Raw genomic sequence first — 10784 nt, 5'->3', positions numbered from 1 at the left:
AAAATATATATATATATGTGTGTGTGTGTGTGTGTGTGTGTGTGTGTGTGTGTGTGTATGTATATATGTGCATATACATATACATGTGTGCATATACATATACATATGTGTGTATATACATATACCTGTGTGCGTGTGTGCATATAGATATACCTATGTGCATATGCCCACATGTATATGCATATGTGCATATACATATACATACGTGTATGTGCATATACATTTATGTGTATACATATGTGTGCGTGCATGTACATATACATATATGTATATATGTGCATGTATATACATATATATGAAACTAGAAATGGAAAATTATTGATGATAACATGTATGATTAAGCTACTATGCAGCATCTTCTGGATGGGAAACTACATTTTGTATGTTGTGACAATGCTCAGAGAGTAAATGTAAATTAATTTATTTAAAAAAAAATAAATTAAAAAAAAACAGTCAGGGAATAACATGAAGAGATGGAGATCGTGGGCCAGCATAGCACGGGCTTCTACCTACCACGGTATCTGAGTAGGTGGAGAACAGAGTGCAGACAGTGGAGATCGGGAGAGAGGCAGAACAACATCGGGCTGGTGTGCAGAGCCTGGGGCTCCCGGAGAAAAACTGCAAAACTCAAGAGCCTATGACTCAGCCTTGTTTCCCCTGCCTCTCTCTCCTATAGTCCTCAAAACTAGGTTCATCAATGCTTCTCAAAATATCCATACAAAATCTGCATCCACCCCAGTTCCTAAGTCCAGTCTGGCCAGGCTAGAATGTCAGCAGTGGCCTCAGTCTACCAACTTGAACCTATGTGCTGGGGGAAGCCTGGAGAGCCAGGGGATACCATGTCATTGTATCACACTGTGGCATCTGTGGTACCACAAGACACCAAGTTTCAACATGGGGGGCTCTTCCAGAGTCCATACAACTCCTGTAGGTCAGGCCTCCACCCAGAACCTCAGCTGCTCAGTGGGGCCCCCAACATATTTCCCTAGAGAGAGGGCCTCCTTGCTATATTTGTCCACACTGGCCAGGGACCTGATCACACGAACCCCAGGAGCAGTTGAGCAGTTGAGTCATCTCCCAGCCTGGGGGCTCCTCACCCATAGGAGGCTGCTTCTTGGAACCTGTATGTACCTAGCTGCAGAGCCATTTGACCAACTCACCCATCCTTCATTTTCCTCTGCCACCATGCCATAGTTTATCCTCAGTTTTCACCTGTATAAATCCTGATGTGCCATCCACTGGGCCTAACCCTACCTTTTCCATCTGAAATTCCAAGCTTTAGTAATCATAGAAAGACTCTAAAACACAGGTAGCATGGTCTTTGCTACATGGTGAGCACCTAGAGGACGGGGGCGGCTTCTCAGCCCTCCACCCAGAGCACCTGGGACAGTGCCAGGTGTAGGGTACAAACTCCAAGAATCCTGATCAACAAATACATGAACCATTTGCCCAGTGCTGGAAGGGAAACTATGCTCCCTAGAAACCTGCTTCTAACTTCCCAGACCAGGCTACCATGAGCTCGTAGATCAGCCAGACTCAGGGTACATAAGTGAGACTCTGGGTCCCTCCTTCATTCCTCAATTTCTACCAAAGACGACAGTGGAAGCTGATAAGGATACACCATGCTATATAAGGCTATAGCATGACCCCAGTGCAAAGTGGTATCGCAGTGGCTTCTCCCTTCTTTTTCATTGAGGTTCTATTTAGAGGTCGTGTCATGGAAATCAGTCAGGCCTGGCTCAGAGGTGGGAAATTCCAAAATGTTAAAGAAGCTGGATTCCAATATCTGCCCTTGAGTTCTCTTTGGTTGGCTCAGGACCTGGTTGTGGGGGAGGCAGTGATGATGCTGCCAAGACTTGGGACTCTGGAAACTGAAGTTCCAGGGTGAAAAACTCCATGTACCACCTCATGTGCCATCCTCTTAATGTAAGGGATGAGAAAGTCTTTACTCTCTCCCTCCCCATTAGGTTTGATCTATAAGGAAGATTTGCAGGCAAATTACCTTTCCCTGAGTTCATTGTAGCTCCTCTGGGAGGAGATGGTTTCAGCAGCCCCTGGTCGGCTTATTTCTGCCATTCTCAGCAGTGGGCTGGGGGAAAGTGGCTTCTCTAGGTCAGTCTCTCTGGGTGCATCACAAAACATCTCTTGAAATGCTCTGAAAATCAGGCCGGAATTTATCGGGCATTTGGGGCAAATACGTCAACCTGGTGAAAAGATTTGCTGCAGCCACTGAGAGTTAAAATAGCACTACGAATGGCCTTTCAGATACAATAGCATAAAACCTAAAGTTTAACAGAGAAAAACTCTTAGCTGGGCATGTTTACCCAGGCCAGGTGTGTAAGCTGGAAGGTTGTGATGCCTCTAGCAAGCATCGAGCTGCCTTCTGCACAAGGACTATAACGAATTGTATTTTGTTGCTCGGGCAGTTGTCTCCTTCACGTCTCCCCACCACCACCACCATCCAGACTGCCAGCCTCTTGAGGGTACAGATGCCTTTGCCTTTCCACCATCGATCCCCACCAGTGAGCTCCATGAGACAGGAGACATGTATTGACTATTTGTGGGACAACTAATTGAGCAATTAAATTTTCTCTTTAAAGCAGAACAGAAAACCAGAGTAAGATTAAGCAATAACTGATAATATTTGGAATGGCGAAGCATCATCCGCTGTACTTAGAATTTGTATTTCTCTAATTCTTGCTCCCAGCTACATCACAGATGTTAGTGAATAGGTAGCGTTTCCAATCTAAGCATCGATTTCTGCAGACAAAGGTGTAATATCTTATTGTCACGTGCTATTAGATCTGAGAATCTGCTAACCCTGTGAGGGTTCTAATCATTCATGCCTATGAGCACCACTCCTTCGCACAGGGCGTGGTACCCAAGGAAAATGGCAACAGATGCCAATTGCACGTTCACTGGCCTCCAGGGATGGGGAGGAGATACTCTAGGTTTTTGGTAACAGTACCAACCTCAGGCGGAGCTGGTGTTGGCTGAGTTAGGAACTCCCTCCCATCAGAGAGAGCTGGCAGGGACTTGTTTGACTGCTGACTTGAAGACTGACCCTCCACCTCTTTGGCTGGGGAAACATCATGGAAGCATTGCAGCATTGATTAAGAAATCCTTCCCATTTGGTTTAAAAGACATCACAGATGTTTTCCTCCTTACCTTTTCTAGCTTCTCTTCAGAAGTCTTTGAGGACAGCAGGATCTTCAGCAGTAGTGGGTGACGGCACATGCCAGCCACATGAAAGACGGTAATGATAACGTTCACCTCACTTCCTGGCCCTCCTGATGAAGACAGTTAAGTTACTCAATATTCTAATATCCTGAATCCCTCGCTTAGAGAATCTCATTTGTTTATATGAAGGGAAAAGTAAAGCCCTGCAATAGACTTCAAGAGGAATTACTAGAGCTCCAGTCAGATTTGGAAGCAGGACGCTCATAAAAAATACCTTCCTCCCACAAATAAAAAACCAAGCACAGCCCCTGAAAATGAGCTTCCCAGAACACCAATAGCATGGTCTTTTACCCTTTCCTCCCCTACTTTTTCATCCTTCATGTTAAGTTAAGCCTTCCTCAATCTAGCTAAAAATCCCCTTTGTCAGCATCCTGCATCACCCACTCCCCAAAAGACTGTGTAAAGACCAAGAACGTGCTGTCCGGAGTCAGTCTGCCAGGATGGGTTTCCCTGCACCACCTTGTATAAAGCAGCTGACCCGCGGTCAGTGATTCCACCTCTCTAAGCCTCAGGCTCCTCGTCTGTAAAATAGTAGAAATAGTGACAACCTCACAACAATCCCTTGTTTGCTTCAATCATTGCTAGCTATTAATATGAATTCCAAAATGCTGTGACCTAAACCCAGTCCTTTCTGCTTCCAAATATGCCCATGTTTTCTCTACTTTCTTTTTTAAAAAAATGTATTATTATTTATACCTTTAATTGCTTGTAAATATTTAGTTTGTAAAGAGAATTTACCCAACATGACACACACCACACAGCAGGCGAATTGAGAATACTACGCTATGCCTCCGGTCCCACCATTTTTTCCACAAGAAGGCTCTTCTTGTTTTGTATTCTTCAAGAAGCAGACCAAATGACTCCTCTGCCAGGAGACCCTTGCTGGTTTCCTCATCTAGAAGTTTGCCTCCCCTATTCAACCCCTTGGTGCCGTGTCTCTTCTTCTCCTGACGAAGAAGAACCTGGCACGAGAGCCAGCCAGCCTGCCTTGGAAATCTGGCTTCACCCTTGCCCTGCCAATGGTGCTGGACAAGTAATGGGATTATCATTACATTATCATATTACTTACATGTACAGGGTCTATATATACATAATAATATATGATTATATTAATGTCAGTTGTAGTATTATCAGTAACTACGGGTAGGATTAAATGAGTCACAGAAAACACTCAGCACAATGCCTAGTACCTAAAAATTGCTCTGCAAGCATTTGTTATTATTGTTATCACCGTGCCATTGTTCTGCATCTCATTTGCAAGTGTCTGGAGTACACTGGAACATTTATCTTCCTAGTGCACAAAGCCTTCCAGACATTACTAAGGTGCCCATACAGCCAAGTGTGCCTTTTGACCCACATAGATATTGAAAGAACTTCAGAAACTTTGTTGGAAAATATAATTAAAAGACAAATATTAAAATATAAACTGTATTTCTCGACCTAAGCTCCATCAAGTTCGAGACATTTTTCTAAGCTATAATACCGGCCACTTAATCCATTCCTAAAGAACTGAGAGTCCTAGGAATTTACCAATGTCATGCAATCTTTCTTGCATTATTAATTGAAGAAAAATGAGTGTGCTTTAAAGGTTGTTTTTTGTGTTTTTTTGGTTTTTTTTTTAAGATTAGGAAACAAAAAGAAGTCAGAAGAAGCCAAATAAGAATTGGAAACTCTCACAAATTCATCCTTGTTAGGTGAGAAGAATGAACAGGAGGGTCATCATGGTGGAGAAGGACTCTATGTATGCTGAAGCTTTCCTGAGTGTTTTCCTGTTAAGGTTTCAACTAACTTTCTTTCAATCTTTTATTTTTTTGATGTATTATTATTTTTTTTGATTTTTTGCTATAGTGCACATGTGCTCACGCAAGATAGAGAGACAGAAAGCGAGAAATCACCCCCCACAGCAGGGATGGCCATGCCACAATCCCTTCTCCTCCATTCTCCTCTCAGAATTTTGGGTATGCACGCACACATGCCTGACATGAGTTTTAAGCCACTGAATCTGAGACACAAATTGTGGTTGACTATGTGGGACGTAACCATTATGCCATCTGCTGGTCCCTCAGTTAACGTTCTTAAAGCGCTCTCTTAATAAACAGATGTTATTACTCTTTAACCCTCCAGAAAGTCAACAAGCAGAATGCCTTGAGCATCCCACAAAACTGTTGCCACAACCTTTGCTCTTGACCAGTGCACTTTTGCTATGACTGGACCACTTCCACCTTTTCAGTAGCCATTGCTTTGGTTACACTTTGTGTTCAGGATTGTACTGACAAAACCCTGTGACATTTCTTCAAAGAAATACTTCAGGATCTTGTTCCCACTTGTTAAAAATTTTCCATTGAATGCTCTATTCTTGTCTGCAGCTGATCTGGGTGTAACAGTTTTGGCATCCATCTAACAGAAAGTTTGCTCACCATGAACCAGCAGTTGGCGTAATGGCTATGTCACTGGACTCCCATGTAGTTGACTGCGGTTCAAGTCCCAGACCCAGTGGCTTAAACTCACACCAGGCACATGTGCATGCATGTCCAAGATCCAGAGAGGAGAATGGAGGAGAAGGGACTGCAGCATGGCCATCCCCCTGAAGGGTGATTTTTCGTTTTCTGTCTCTCTTTGTCTGTCTTTCTGGTGAGCGCATGCACCCTATAGCAAAAACCTCTCCAAAAAAAAAAAAGAAAGAAAGAAAGAAAGAAAGTTTGCTCACTTATAATTTTTCAGTCAGAATTGTGTAAGATTGGGGCCAGCAGATGGTTTAAGGACACTGGACTCCCACATGGCTGACAACAGTTCAAGTCCTGGACCTCTCTCTCTTGCTCTGTCCCTCTCTGGTCAAATTAAAATAAGTAAATAAATAAATAAATAATAGTTAAATAATTTTTTTTTTTTTTACAAAAAGAATTGTGAAAGATTAATTGAGATGTCTGCAGTGTTGGCTATTGTTTCTGCTGCTAATCGTTGGGCCTCTTCAATTAGGGCACGAACAAAATTCACTTTTTTCCTCACAGATAGATGTGGGTGGTCTGCCATGAGTGTTATCTTCAACATCATCTCATCCCTTTCTAAAACAAGTTACCCATTTGTAAACTACTGATTTCTTTGGGGCATCACCCCACAAGCTTTGCAAAGCATCCATGATTTCAGCACTCTGCCACCAAGCTTCACCATACATCTGATGTGTGTTCTTGCTTTAGTTGCAAGAGAATTCATGTTGTACTGGTAAAGGCTCTTTATTATAGCTTTTTTTAAAAATACGTAATAATTGTGCATGTGTGTGGGTGTGCCATGTGATTTTTCAGTCCACGAATACAATGTGTATGATTAAATTATGGCAATTAGTATACCTATTATCTCAGCCATTTGTCATCATTTTGGGGAATATTCAAAATTCTCTTTTTTAGTTACTTAGAGATATACAGTAATCGTTGTTAATTATATTCTCCCTGCCATATTTTATAACACTAGAAAGTGTTCCCCTTATCTCTCGGTAATGTTGTTTCCAGAGTCAATATACCTCGATTTCCTACCCCCAACTTTCTCAGTCTCTAGTAGTATTCTTTGCCTCTCTACTTCTATGAGGTCATTTTTGTCCATCTCCACGTTTGAGGAAGAACATGTGGTATTTCTTCCTGTGCCTGCCTTTTTGCTCTTAACATAACATTTATACAGGAGTTCTTTTCTTTCTTTTTATTTTGCTAAGAAGTTTTTGCCATAGGATGCATGTACTCACCAGAAAGAGAAAGAGAGAGAAAGACAGACCGTGAAAAATCACACCCAGCGGGAATGGCCATGCCACAATCCCTTCTCCACCGTTCTTTTCTCCTGGGATCATGGTTACACACACACACATGCGCCTTGCATGAGTTTTTCAAGCCACTGGGCCTGGGACTCAAACTTCAGCCAACCACATGGGATCCAGCGATATAACCACTATGCCACATGTTGACCCCCTGTAGGGACGACTCTTTTCAAATTGATGACATCTTTCTGAGTGCCTCAAACTAAATCCTTTTCAGACATGCTATCACAAGTTAGTATGAGTTTATTTCAGTGACAAAAAAATCTTGAACTCCATGCATAGTATTTTCATAATATGCATTTTACATGAACTCTTTAAAGACCCTAATGCCTCTTTCACCCTAAAAATGCTACCATTCGGCTGATACATGATCCACCTTAAGTATTACCCACTCAGTTAATGTGTGTTGAATAAGAGAAGGAAAGCACAAATGAAGCTCATCGATCCAGATCCCGTGGTTCAAGTACTCGCCTCACTCCAAACTCAGGACTAACACTAAGAATACTGCTTCACATTCTCCCTGCTCACACCTCCTCCTCACCCTCTGTGACTTCCGTGGCCCTGGTATCCTTACCCCACTCTGAGTCTTTGCAATGTTCCATTCCATCAAGTGTATCCTAGTTAGTTCTCCATTCCTCTCATCATCTGCACACTTGAAGGCCCATATAAACTCATTCACATAAAATAGTAATACACAGGAGTTAGCAGGTGGCATGGTGGCTGGACTCCCACATGGAGGACCATTGTTTGAGTCCTGAACCTGGTGGCTTGCTTTTCCATTCTCCCTTTCTCTGGTCAAATTTAAAATAATAATAATAATAAATAAATAAAATTAAATAAATAATTCTAAAAATAATCATAATATACAATAATAGCTTACATTACAGGTGACAGAAGTCTTAGTTTAACATGAAACATGCCTTCATTCCAAAAGATTAAATTTAAGCACCAGAGATAGACTGTTACAGAGGTGACCATTTGCCTAGGGGAGCCACTAGATACCCTCCATAACCCTTTTGATGTGCTCTTTAAAGATGTGCTCTTCCCTAGACTCACCAGATAGGAATGGTATCTTTTAGTCTAATTGCTTGGCAGATGAGTAGGAATGCCTTGTTAGTCTTTCAGGAACTGAACCCTGAAGAACATGACAATGATCCAGGGGAAAAAGACATTCAAGGAGTAGCAGAAACTGAAATATGGACCCAAGGACAATTACAGAAGAGGAAGACTCCGAGAGAGTGGAGACTTCCAAGTGCCCACCTGGAGGTAGCAAGGTGACCCAGACGAAAGATAAAGACCTGGTCCACCATGATCCAGACTCTTGGTGTAATTCTCATCAGCCAAGAGTAAGACACATTTCCAAACTATAGTGGCAAAATTAGACAGACCCATATGTTTAACAAGCTTCATACTGAGTGCTACAATGTGCAAAGCTCTAGGTGAGGTTTAGAGTAGGGAAGGGTAATGGACATCAGTTTCACAAAAAAAAAAAAAAAAAAAAGGCTCTTTTTCTCCAAGGATCTTGTGACTTAGTTGTATAGGTAGAACAAAAACAAGTAAATCAAGGGTCTGCCAGTGTTATATATGGAATAAGTACAGAACTAATCAGCACCATGATTTCAGGTCACTGGGCAAAAGACTGGAAAGGATTCATTTTAGGGGCTGTCCCAGGGTTCTCAGTAGTGGTGGGAAGTGGAGGCTGCCCAGGTCCTAGAAGCAAAAGAGCAGGCCCAATAATATGACCCTTATAAACCTCATTCCCAAAACAGGAATGAGCACAGAGCATACTCCAGGGTTAACTCTACCCCAGTTTTCCTAGGCAAGTGAGAAGACAATGATGGTGGTGGTATTGTGGTTAAGGGCACTGGAGTCCCACATGGCCAACCGTGGTTTGAGTCCCAGACCTGGCACCTTGCTTTCTCAATTACCCCCTCTCTCTTTCTCTCTCTCACTCTGTCCCTCTCTGGTCAAATTAAAGTAAATTTTTTTAAAAAAAGTTAAATAAAATAATTCTTTTAAAAAAAAAAGATGATGATGAAGATTAAATCCACCATCAGTGTTAGGGAAGGCAAGCCCTGCTGAAAAATTAACAGAGCAATTAACCTGCAAAGCCACAGAAACATATATGACTTGACAACCTATAATTTATCTAATGAAATGTTTCATGCCATCGTTACCATATAGGGTTAGTGTACTAGTAACCCCAAAGGTCTCTTTCCTATGCACTTAGGTTTTTTCGTCTTTCTGCCCAGGCACATCTGTCTGTATAATTAAATCCTCCAAAGCATAGTATGTGGTATAATTATATGGAATTTTATCTAACTCTTTATTTTCACTCTGTGATCCATATATTGTTCATAGTTACATAAAGTGCTTGGAAATGGCATTCCAGCCCTCAGTAAAGTCTCTTTCTTTTCTTCCCTCCTTGCATCCTCTCTTTCGCTCCTTTCTTACCCTCTTCAAGGCTCTGCCCAAGCCCTCTTGTCCATGACATTTTCTTTGACTGACCCAGAACAGAATTATTTTTCTCCAAGTTCCTACCCCCACTTCACTCATTTTGCACTCACCTCATATTATCTCATCTTGCTAACTTTACCTTAAGGATAGCAGAGTATAAACTCTTCAAGGGAAAAGACTTAATCTTCTATTTCTGTTTATCACTTGTAGCCCGGCGGAATGCTTGGTACCTAATGGATTCTCGATCCATGATCAAAAGATACAGATCCATTAGGGCTTGGACAGCAACCATGCACTTTTGCGAAGGCACATGTTTGACAAATTAAGCACACCTCTTCCACCAGCCCAACCCAATCAAATCTGTTAACAAAGAATAGTGTTTAGGTCTGGATCACTTAGGAAAGCTTTTAGGTGACAGAAAACTCAATTCAAATTGGCCTAAGTAAAAGACAGAATTAATTAGTTCAGATAACCACAAAGCTTGGGAATAGTCTGCCTTCAGGTATTTTTGGATTCAGAGCTCAAATTGTATCAGAACAAGGTTTTCCAGCTCCCCAAACTCAATCTTTCTACATTTTGGCTTTGTTTCTAATCTCCTCCTGGTGGCAGCTTCAGACCTAATGGTATCTCAGTCGATAGAAGAAAATACTACCATCTGCCCTAAAGTGTCTCATGAGATTTCATCATCTCTAGTTTACTCACATGCCAAACCCCAGAACAACCCCTGGGGCCATGGGCATACAGTATGCTAAGTGGCTTAAGCTCAGCTGATGTGCTACAGGCTTGGAGCCCAGGAATCAGTGTATATAAACAAGCTCACCAGATTATTCTAGTGTACATTAAAATTTGAGGATCATTTTTCTAGCGTCTGGCAATGTGAATGGATGAGAGAAGACCCAAGAGAGTGGAGGTGACACCCTTGGCATATTTGCTGTGACACCTCTATAAAGTTGCTTAAGATGATGTGAGGAATTGGGGGACAGGCAATGAAAGACTAACAGTCAGGTCTCCTGCCCACCAATGATTAAATTTTATTTAACCAGACTCAATGATTCTTTAAGACTTTGGCTCTGAGTTAGCTCCATCTGACCCAAAGCCATAAAGTTATGGAATTCCAGCTTTAGAAAGGACTTTATGGATTATCTAATCTAAACTCAAACACCATTTTATGCCAGGGACCAGCAGTTAGCGTAATGGCTATGTCGCTGGACCCCCATGTAGTCGACTGTGGTTCGAGTCCCAGGCCCAGTGGCTTAAACTCACGCCGGGCGTGGGTGCGCGCCGGGCC

Source organism: Tupaia chinensis, unplaced genomic scaffold (genome assembly GCF_000334495.1).
Source record: "Tupaia chinensis unplaced genomic scaffold, TupChi_1.0 Scaffold000238_1, whole genome shotgun sequence".
Classification (NCBI taxonomy): Eukaryota; Metazoa; Chordata; class Mammalia; order Scandentia; family Tupaiidae; genus Tupaia; species Tupaia belangeri.
The sequence above is the reverse complement of the archived record's forward strand: the minus strand, read 5'-3'. Positions refer to the sequence as shown.